Genomic DNA, 9,450 nt, shown 5'->3' with positions numbered 1-9,450 from the left:
TCACTGATTATGACATAATTTAACTCAAATGTCTAATAGGATAAAATGATGAAGTGATGGCATTTTATATCCAAAATGGTCAAAGGCCAACTTCACTGTCACGTCATAACACCTCAAAACCTCATAACACCAAAAACACTTCTGGTACTTTTTCAATGCTGTAACTCAGGAAGGAGAGACTGTGACCATGTTTCCTGTAACTCGGATGGTTGGTGGAGGAGATGATTCTAGTTTGAGTAAATCTGTCTCCGACATGAAGAAGACTTCACTGTGTCTGAACACATTCAATTGTTGTAAATGGAGCCATAATGAGCCACTGAACATATGATAGTAAGCAAAGCAGTAAACATAGTGAAAGTGTTAATGATAACAGTGGTCAGATCAACAGGTCAGTGTTGGGACTCAATTGATATTTAATCACTGCTAAATCTTGCAAAATGCAAATTAAAATGTGTATGAATGTGGGTCCCAGTTTAGTCTGTTTCTGTTCCAACATGAGAAGAGACGCCTCAGCAGCAGGAGGCTTGTTAAGTAATGGTGCCCATGAGGCTTTAATTGTGGCCTTGTTTATGTGATGTTAAAGGGTTCAGGCTGGGAATCTGGTGCTGTTTAGCCGACTGACAGCCTGGTATGTAAACACGGTGGCCCTACCTCCCAGTCAGCCGGGAGGGGTAAGTGGGGCTTTTACGCCCTCAGTGTGGTCTGACAGACTGTTGAGGCATCTAGAAGAGCACAGCCAACACAAACCTGCCAAAGCAGAAGTAGTACAAGTCGTAGTAATGGTAGTGATGTAACACAGTCCATGTAATCCAGCTGCATATTTCACATCCACATCTAGCATAAGTGCTCTTTTATCCACGATGCTTTGGGAGCTGACTTGTGTGTCAGTTCTCCCAGCAATGCATTTTGCATCAACAGAGATACAGCAGTTATGGAAGAAGGACAATGGAGGTTAGCAGGCCGGAGCTAGCTGAGCAGAGGTTAGTGGAATTTATGAAAACACCTTTACGCTACAATACAGTTTGCATACAGAGGGTGTAATTAGCTACACCAGGAGCTAACTCTCCACTTCCATTCAACCAGGAAACTTCTGTGTCAGTGCTGAGAAACTTGGAGTCTAAATTTGTGAAACGAGCTGCAGCTTCTCGACCTTTTTCTTCTGAGAGGGCTCAGTCCTTTAAGAGCAGAGTTGGGGCCTAATTAGTCTGTGAGACATCACTGAGGGATTAAACACTCCCATGTGCCCCTGTTCTACTGGCATATTCGGTCAACTTCAATTTGTTTACATCAGAGGGAAGTCTTGAACAGCCTCATCCTCCGACTCTGACCACAGCGACTTTTCTCTGAGTTAAGTCCTCTGGACTAACTGCTCTGCACAGACACATTCACTGCACTGCAGTGAACAAAGAGAAGATGTGCAGCTCTCTGAAACACAAGCTGCTGGGACATGAAACATTTAATTGCTTTCATAAACAAAAAGTAGACTCACACTGCTTTATTTGTTTTTACTATTGCCATTATCATTCTACCAGTCTGACTGACTGATGTGCTGCGTCTCAAATCATATATTTATAAGATCAGATACTACATTCACATGTAGTACGCAGTATACTCACTGGCGTATGTAAATCTTGTTACCGTTGTGCACTCACTGGAAATGACGATGCCAACATGTGACCACAATTGTTGTCGCTTTGTTCACTTGGCTTGAAATTGAAAGTTTTTCTTTCCTGTGACATGAAAATTAAACCGATCCACCGTCCTCCCTCCTTGATCACCGTTTTCACAAGTTTAAAAATACGTTGGTGGTCCCTCCCCCTTCTGCTATGTAGCCAAGATGGCGACTGTTGAGGGTGAGCAGTGTCCCATCGTTTTATGCACCATCCGGGTACGTGCACTGCATGGTGCCAGACTTGTCAATGTGAATGCACTTATGCACTCAAAACAGGCAGTGTGACTATAAATATGTGAATTGAGACACAGCATGTGAGTTGAGTGATTCAGTCACACCATTGGTCAGCTGAGTGTTTCCTCATTGGCCATTGCTCTTTCAAATGGAACAGGCACAGACATTTGCTGTTCGGGAGCATTTCAAGCAGCATTGTGAATTCAGCTGTATAAAAAATACTGTATATGTGAGCACAGAGAGGAGAGAAGAGAACAGATAAAGAGCTGAAACCAGCTGATACTAGACTGAAACCAGCTGAAGTGTTTTTAACTATGTGGTCCAAAAAGCATTAACAAAGGGATTGTGGATGAAACCAGCTGACACTAGACTGAAACCAGCTGATACTAGACTGAAACCAGCTGATACTAGACTGACACCAGCTGAAGCTAGACTGACACCAGCTGACACTAGACAGAAACCAGCTGACACTAGACTGAAACCAGCTGATACTAGACGCTAGCATTGCTGTGATATGCTCCACAGCAAATCTGACAGTTAACCAGCTAGCGAGCTAGTGATAGCAACATTTGCTGAACACATTCATAATATTAGTAACAGCGAGTTAGCTAATGTTAGCATGTCTACTGTAGCTGTCACTAATGAAAACAGACATTATGGTCCATCAAGTTACTGACTCATGGAGAAGAAAAAACAGTTCTGAGTACAGCTGGACCCTTTAGTAGCCCGTAGGTTTCTCCTCTCAGTAAACCAGACCAGTATTGGCTCCATGGTAGGACTGAGAAAGAAATTCAGCCTTAGACTGATCCACTGGAACCAGCCAAACCAAGGATACTGTCAGAGCTGGTTAAAACTTTATGGATGTTTTGACGGCCCACCAGCCAACCAGGATTTGAGCCGGGAGTCCTCAGTCCAGTCCAGGCTTCGTACTGCACTGTCACTGTATCTGACCTGTGGGCGGAGCTTGTGTATTTCTAAATGTGAGAAGGACCAATGGTTTATCAGGAGGAATTCACATGCACTAACATGCACATGCTACCAGACCGGCAACCAAAACAAAGACCATAGAAACTCTTAACAACACACACAAAAAAAGCTGCAGTCAGGAAGTGATTGGGGATGTGAAGTAAAACAGTATTTCTGATTTTGAGCAGTGGTGATTATGACATCATTGTTTTGTCAGACTGTTGAGCATTACACTGATTTTACCATGTGAACAATTATAGCACAGTTTTTTATCTGATTTACTTTACGTATAATCAATTCATTAAGGATTTGTGTGTAACAAGTTTCTGTTATTTTCTCCGTATCTTTTCTTATTTTTATTCTGGTCTTTTTAGCTCACAGATCAGGTTTTGCTGGTGTTTTCCTGTGTTGTGATCTGACCTTGAAAAATTCACTAAAGATATCTTTCTCTTTTTCCCTCACTCTGTCCATCTCTTTCTTTTACTCTACCAACCCTTGACCTACACCTTTAGACCTCTGAGCCTCCCCCCACTTCTCCCTCCTTACTTGTGTCTCCATCACACCATTTTACCTCAGCATCCCCAACTATTACACCTGAATGCACTGCCTTTTCAACGTGAACCACCGGACCACATCAGAGGGAATGAGCATCAACACTGAACTAAGAACTTTGACCTCCGTGAGCATGGAGTTCGGCCTGAAGGAGACAGAGTCACTACAAAATTTCCCAAGATCCCTCCCAGTATTCCCCACAATTCCGCTCTCGTTCCACAAACTGCCAAAAGATCGACCGCTGGACTGATGACAAAAAAAAACTTTTTTAAAGCGAAAAAAAAACAAAATAAAGTACAGCATTTGTGGATTACTCCTCTCCAATTTGTCTGGAGATTTTAAGAAAATTTTCAGGGGCATTTGGTCTTTTAATCTTGAGATTACTGGTACTTTATTTTTCTACAGTTTTTCTTACCATCAGAATTGGTTATCAATAATTTGGTCAAGTGTTTTTTAACAACGTGTTCCAAAAATCAAAAGGGATTGTGGGTGACTTTTCCTGGGATTGTACACATTGGGAGTCGAGGATCCCTCTTAGTGTCATTTCTTGTACAGTAAATATTTTATTTTCCCTCTCAATGTGAAAAAAATATTTTTTCAATTCATGTATAAAAAAAAGATTAATTTTACCAAACCGAAGGGCAATTACTCCTTTCACCTTATTTAAAGTTCTGACTTAATCATTTGGTGAGTGATTTCTGCATATTTTGATTGTTTTAGTTGTTGTTGTTGTTGTTGTTGTTGTTGTAGTGCTCGTGTCACTAGAACAGGGTTTTATCAGGACCAGGGAGAAAGCGGTGTAATGAAATGATGTTCTCTTTATTTATTCCCACCTCTGTCTTCTTCTTTTTGTGTGTTTTGCATTTTAGATATTCTCAGCACAGTTGTATGTAACCTCATGGTTTTGTATTGAGAGCATTCCAGTCACTAGATACAGTCTCAGTCATTTCAGCATCTACACTCTACACTCACTCTTCTACTTTTCTACCTAATGGGCAATGTGCACTCACCCAGAGCGAGGTCATTCACACGGCAGTGAATTCAAACATGACAGACATTAACTTGTTAATAATTAGCTGCTTGATCAGTACTGAAGCAGATGAAAAGTAAAGAGCTCAGGATGAAACTGCCAAAACTTTGATTTGTATCGTCTCACTCACTTGCAATTTCATGATAATCTGATTAAGGCAAAACTCCGATTACTGCATGTCAACACATTACATTGTACATTACATCACATTACAGCAGCTCCTAACGTGCAGCGAGTGAGTTAACCCGAGGTGTCCCATTCCAGTTTAACGTTATTTTTACATTATTTTGTCCATTTCTATCAGTTGTGAGAACATGTTACTCACCAGGTAATTGATCAGATATGGGAAGATGATGACATCAGTGTGACAAAGTCCCAACCAGTCCTCCAACCTGAACAAACCATCAACCCTCTGATATGACCCATAGGAGTTTCTCTACAGTGGCACACGTACCAGACCTTGGTTGTCATGGTTACTATAATAAGAGTCATGGCTTGGTTAGGATTAGGAAAATATCCATCCACCACAACCTCCTTACGTGGACTTTGTCTGTTTATCCAGATGATCTAATCCAGGCTTGGGACCACTGCATGTTTAGTTTTATAACACATCTGTCCTGACACTTGATCAAAATGCTGTTCAATAATGATGTAAAAATAACATTAAACCTCAAATTTAAAAAATGGTATGCCAATATTATAAACTACCATGTATGTTCCCTACAGGTGAGCTTAATATATTGTTTAGAACCTAAAACCGATATATTTCAAAGTTATGTTCCAGTTTGCAATGCTGCAGTTACTTCCTGTTTACATACTTATTTTTTGCTTTTGATTGGATGGTTCCGATGTTTCCAAGCAAACTGTTTACAAATCACTGAAGTCTTTACTAGCTAAGATATTCCTGAATTTCTAATGATCTGAAAATGAACGATTGTCGTTTTTGATCTAATAGTCCCAAGCACTAAACTCAGGAACTAGTTTTCACGTCACACTAACAGCGTGGTGTGAATGTCATTAGTTAAAACTGCTTGCTGCTGTTTATTTGTTCGTCCACATACATTGTTGTATGATAGGGATGAGTTTGATATGAACTAAGTATATACAAAACACGCACCACCAACAAACAGCAGTACAGGTAGTTATGATGGAAGAAGCCTTATTTTGGGGGAAAGGGAAAAGAGACAGAAACACCCTCCATTTTGCTTTTCTTACTTTCTGATGTCAGTAAGATTTTTCCTTCCAGCAATCAGGTGTTTTGGTAATTACCAATTAATATAAACTGAGATAGTCAAATCAGATAGTTAGTTCATCAAGCACAGTATTTAAAACCAGCTAAGAAAGTGTGTGATGTATAAGATGTTATGATCTGCATACAGATGTACACTGCACTGTGAAGTGGCAGAGATGATACTCTTTTACACATAATGAACACAAGAAGATCCAGAATGTGAAGGGCTGGGTATCAAACCTTTATGGACCGGCTGAAATGTTACTATTGAGGATTGAAAAAAGGCCTCGTCATTCGATACTAAATTTCAGTACATCAGTAAAGACAGTGGTTTCCAACCTTTCCCAACTCATGGGCTGCTAGAAAATCTCAAAGATGTTGCTGGCCCACATCCAACCCCCTAACAATATGAAGGCCAAATGATGCGTTCACAGAGCACTTCTTATTTTAAAGACAATGAATGAACAATCAGGACTGAACTGAAAGCAGGGTTATTTGTTGTTCACCCTCCGTCTCTTGACTCTTCTTGTTCCTAACCAGCTATCCATTTTGATTCTCCAGTTTTTTGCCATAATCTTTTAACGCACAATCAGAAAGAGATAAGCATATAAAGAAGTTCGACCTGCAACATCATTCTGTTGTAAAAAAAAAATCAAAAACAACAATATTTATATACATGTTTTATACAATTACAACTTTTCACCAAAATCATACTGTGTCGCAAATATGCACAAAAACTTGCAATACCTTCACACGTCACCAGTAGGCCCTGGCTCACAGGTTGGGAACTGAAGATCTGACGAGTAAATGAGTAAATCTCATCAGCATCAGTTAGCCAATCAGCATGTAGAATGCTTGGACCAAGATCTAATAATGCTGGTGATTGGCTGTGTATTTAAAGAGTGTGTGTAAAGAGACAGAGCATAAAAATAAAACTAAAATTTGTACCATAACGTGTACTGCAATGTCTTTTTGTTATAATGTATTTGATAAAATTTGTATCAAGAAAGTATTGTTACGAATCAGTATGAAAGCCAAAGTATCGGTATCAGTCCTTATAGCAAAGGTTTTTGAATGATACCCAGCCCTACTCTTGCGGTTCCCCTTGAGCACTTGACTGCGCTGCTTGAGTTCTTCCTGAGAGGTTGTTAAAGATCATTTGATGGACTATTCATCTGAACCTGAACAACTTATTTTTTTCAGATAAATACAGTTAGTAACAGTTAGCACTAAGCATTGTTGTCAAAAGATTTGATAATCTTCAAATTATTACCTTAACCCGTTGGGTCTAAAAATTGGCATTCTGCATGCATATAAAAGCATATAACTAGGAGGCCAGAGTGAACCTCCTGCTCAGTCCACACTGCCCATTCAAATCAGACATATATTTAGTATGGCACACATAATTTATATTTTGTCGATTTTTAAACATGATGCTTTTTAGGACACAATATTCTGTACAGTCTTCCCAGTATGTTCTTTTGCTGTGCTTTCGTCTTCATCATGGACAACACTCCCTTTTCTCATTGGAAAGAAGCAAGCTGACATGTCTGAGTTCTTTCTTAAATGTGAACCCTCACTTTACCATCACAGGAAGACATTTAATAAAAGAGCACCACGCACACAATACAAACAGATGAAGACATTGTATTTTTTTATTTTGTGGTGTGTAGTGTTCTCTGATTGTGATCTCACCATTTCCATTTGTCTTGTGCAGGATAAAATGGTTGATTATTAGACGCAGTAGCTTCCTTAAAAAGAAGATGGTCATTTGTAAAGTTGAAAAACAAAATCAGGGAACACACATTTAAAAATCTAATTCAGGTTTGTTTGATTTGTAATTTCATCCTGCATTGTTTTATATGGCAGGCACACGTGCACATACATCTCTTGAAGGAATGGAAGGAAAAGCAGAGGTGATGCTCATCAGTAGTTTGACAAAGGAGGAGGAAGTGGACTAGCAATACTTACCATCTGGTGCTCTGTTGGATCTTGACCTCAGCCACCTGCCTGTAATTCTGACATACACCATGAGAACAAATACTGTTGAACATGGTGTTCAACACCTGCTGGCCTCAGTGAAAAAACAGGTTAACCTGATGCTCTCCCTGGGGACCATTGAGCTGTCCAAAAGAGAGTAGTGTAACCTTGTCGAAAAAAGATGACAGCTACTTTGATTCTTATCCAACACCAAGAATTGATGACCTGCTTGAAAAGCTGGGACCACAACAGATTGGTGCAAGAGTTACTGGCAACTTACACTCAGTTCATGAACCTGGCAGCTTTCCACAACACCCAGCAAAAACTGAGTGTGAGGATACTTTGGAGCCAAACAACTGCCTTCCAGATGCCTACATCAGCTGGAAACTTTCCCCAGGGAGGGTTTGTATTCGACAGAGTAAAAGAAGGCACTGGCCATCAAGCATGTCCTCAAATCCTTCCAGTACTACTTCCTGGGCAGAGAATTGACCCTGGAGGTGGATCACAAAGTGCCTCAGTGGTTTGGAAGAATGGAAGGGTATCACTGAAGGGATCACCCAGTGGTATCTGGTTTTGCAACCTTTCTGCATCAGCATTTAGCGCATCCCAGGCAAGAAATGATGTCTCAACACAGGTTCATTTATTTTTCAGTCAACTACATCCAAACAAATGGCACCACATAGGTTGTTCGATTGGGAATTTATGAATGCATGCTCAACCTTAAATTAGCTGTGTCCGAATTTAGGGGCCGCATCCTTCGGTGGCTGCATCTGACGACCAATTGTATCATCACAGCACGACTAGACTGTCCCATTTCAAAGGCTCCTTGAAATGCAGCCGAGAAATGCAGCCCTCTTTCCCTGGAAAACGAAGGTAGGTAATGCAATAATATGGCAGCAAACATGTCGACAGGATTACTCTGTTAAATGTAAGTATTGGGTTTCAATTCAGTTCAACAGGTAACAGTAAAACTGTTAACACCAAGGGCTTTAAAACCACAAGTTTTTTAATGAAAAAAAGTCACGTGTTGTGCGACACAGTGGTAAGGTCATGCACAGCTGGTGACACAAAGGAAAAAAAAAAAGCCATAGGCCAGACCGTCTCATTTCTGTTTGGCCTTCTCAGTCTACGACGACTATGAAAGGCTACAATTTCATACACCGCGTCCACCAAAGAATGTGGGTCCCTGAATTGGGAGACAGCAATTGTTTTACCTGAAGTGCACACGTTGTTAATTTGTTTCCTTGTTGTGTTACCATGGCTGTTGGGGGACATCCTTCCTGGGTGAGCCAAAGGTGTGGCTGAGGATTGAAGAGCCTTCAATACTAAAGCCCACTCCTTCGACTGAACCATCTGCTGCCGTGTCATGGAGGGGAGTTGGGTTTAGTTAGTTCTGCTTTGTATTTAGTTGCAGATAGTGTCTATATTGTCTATCCCTTGTATGTCATTCGGTTTGGCCAAGCCACTACATATGTTCCCTTATGTGTCATTGAGTCAGGTCAGTTTGTTCAGTTCACATGTTGGGTATAGTTATGTTTTGTTGACTTAATTTGTAGGACTAGTTATCAAATATATTCTTGATTTGTATTAATGGGGTAAATAAATCAATCCATCTATACTCCTGTTTCCTTATTGCCTTTCTGCTTGGTCCTAAACACATTTTACACCTGCTCTATCCCCAAATTAGAATCACTGTACCCTGTTAACATGAAGCAACTATCAACCCATCACCCATTCTTTCCTGTGATGGGGCAGAGCACAAATCAGAGTTCAGTGGGAAGTCAT

At 40.4% G+C, this 9,450-nt stretch overlaps 1 protein-coding gene across 1 annotated transcript in view; it reads left to right on the top strand.

Moving 5' to 3' along the window:
- epb41a (erythrocyte membrane protein band 4.1a) overlaps window positions 1-7,322 on the top strand; it is a 62,789-nt gene extending 55,467 nt beyond the window's left edge. The window contains exon 18 of the mRNA XM_023399563.2: window positions 3,385-7,322. The gene's annotated coding sequence lies outside the window, so the exon portion shown is untranslated. The remainder of the gene's footprint in view (window positions 1-3,384) is intronic.
- Window positions 7,323-9,450: the final 2,128 nt, after the last annotated feature.

The sequence above is a fragment of the Seriola lalandi genome, unplaced genomic scaffold (genome assembly GCF_002814215.2).
Source record: "Seriola lalandi dorsalis isolate HSWRI2012SDOR001 ecotype SW California unplaced genomic scaffold, Sedor1 jcf7180002052055, whole genome shotgun sequence".
In the NCBI taxonomy this organism is placed as follows: Eukaryota; Metazoa; Chordata; class Actinopteri; order Carangiformes; family Carangidae; genus Seriola; species Seriola lalandi.
The sequence above is the reverse complement of the archived record's forward strand: the minus strand, read 5'-3'. Positions and strand labels throughout refer to the sequence as shown.